This window comes from Aplysia californica, unplaced genomic scaffold (genome assembly GCF_000002075.1).
Source record: "Aplysia californica isolate F4 #8 unplaced genomic scaffold, AplCal3.0 scaffold00848, whole genome shotgun sequence".
Taxonomy (NCBI): domain Eukaryota; kingdom Metazoa; phylum Mollusca; class Gastropoda; order Aplysiida; family Aplysiidae; genus Aplysia; species Aplysia californica.
Window position 1 is genome coordinate 11,170 of NW_004798118.1, and position 1,742 is coordinate 12,911.

Below are 1,742 nucleotides of genomic sequence, written 5' to 3' on the forward strand. Positions count from 1 at the left end.
GTGAGAGAGAGAGAGAGAGAGAGAGAGAGAGAGAGAGAGAGAGAGAGAGAGAGAGAGAGAGAGAGAGAGAGAGAGAGAGCGAACGGGATGGCGGGTCGGGGAGCCAGCGACAACACGAGATACAAAAAATGTCCGGCAAGAAGTCATCCGCTGAGGCTAAGCACACCACCACACCGAGTGACCCATGTCCACGACACGTATGGTAAAAACTCCCGATTTACTGTTTCTCATTTTGCGTCCCTTTCGCATAGATTCCAAAAACAGGGTGGCAAAGTGTCCTAAAGAAAAAAGAAGATATTTTGAACCTAATGTGTAAAGTGTATAGAGATTTTGTTTATCAGATTTCGATGTAGAAACCTAGAAAAGAAAACCCGTGTTTATGTTTTTGTTTCATTCAAATACGCATTGTTTGGTTCAGCTATCTCAACAGGTGCGTGAAACCAAGCGGGTATGAGGGGTCAGAGCAAACGGCTAGCCCGCGGAACAGCGGCTGCTGACGTCATTTTACCGGGGAACAACGACCGGGGAACAGCGACTAGTATTTTACTATATACATTTCTTTGTTACAGTCATAGATATACACTATAGGTTTAAAAGGGGATAACTCTATGGTTACAGTTTATCTTGGCGTAATTGCCTACAGTATCGAATACAGCTAATGTGTGTTGTTGTGTTTTTGACAATTCAAAGACAAAGTTGGCTAAAGTTTACATATATCGCATCAAATCAGGTTCCTTGAGAGCCACTTTGCTTCTTTTGACACGCTGATTCCGAAAATGAAATTAGTTTGTAGCTGCGATAATAATTTTTAAGGTTTTGCAAGCAAACTTCATTCCCGCACGGGGGCAAACTTCAAAGGGATTCACAGCTCGTCTCTCCCAATTCTGACGAAATTAGTTAAAGATGACTTGTCCTGTCTCGTTCTGATAAGAAACTACTAAATGATGCAATCTTGATAAAATATTTCTTTTTTTGCAATCTTCTAAATCCCAAAAGAAAAAGAGTCACCTGCCAGTCAATTTGTCAATTTTGTTACGCTGGTTCCGAATTTGATATTATTTTTACGGTAGAAGGTAGCATTTAATAAGTTTATAGACAAAATGTTAATGTCGGCGGGTCGCATCTATACCATGATCAATACCACCAAGATGAGGTATTCGCTAAGTGCAGTCGCTGTTCCCCGGTGCTCCGAATGCAAACCTGTGATGGATATGGCTGGACAACCAGCGATGGAAACGAACAGTAAGGCGGAATAACTTAATGAGATTTTTAAAAATCAAAGTCGATCAAACCGTTATTCATGCATGCTTTCATGATCACGTGAATAAAAGGAAATACTCACCCAGATCGGACATCCAGATCGGACGTATTGCTTTAAAACAGACGCAGAAGAACACTAGTCCCACAAGACGTAAATATCCTGGCTGGAGATCAAGAAACTTTTTTCAAATTTTTCGTTTTTCACAAATCCTTTTGCCGTTCACAAAATATGACACTGTAGGGAACCTTGCATTGACACCCGAGCAAACTGAACTGTCGTAAAAATAATCCTCGTGGAAGGATCAATAACGAAAATGAATATCTTTTAGACGACGTCAAAAACAGAATTTAGTACTGCGTAGACTGAGACATCTGGAATCTGTGACTGAGACAAGGCTTTTCTTTCCCCTCAATACCTTACCGAGTCACACATACACGCTGAGAGAAAGAAAGCGAGAAAGAGAGAGAGAGAGAGAGAGAGA

General features: G+C 41.1%; 1 protein-coding gene across 1 annotated transcript in view; it reads right to left on the minus strand.

Moving 5' to 3' along the window:
• Positions 1-1,612, minus strand: part of LOC106013387 (excitatory amino acid transporter 1-like) — a gene marked incomplete at both ends in the record, with an annotated part of 12,563 nt that extends 10,951 nt beyond the window's left edge. The window contains 1 exon segment of the mRNA XM_035972793.1: positions 1,343-1,612.
• Positions 1,613-1,742: the final 130 nt, after the last annotated feature.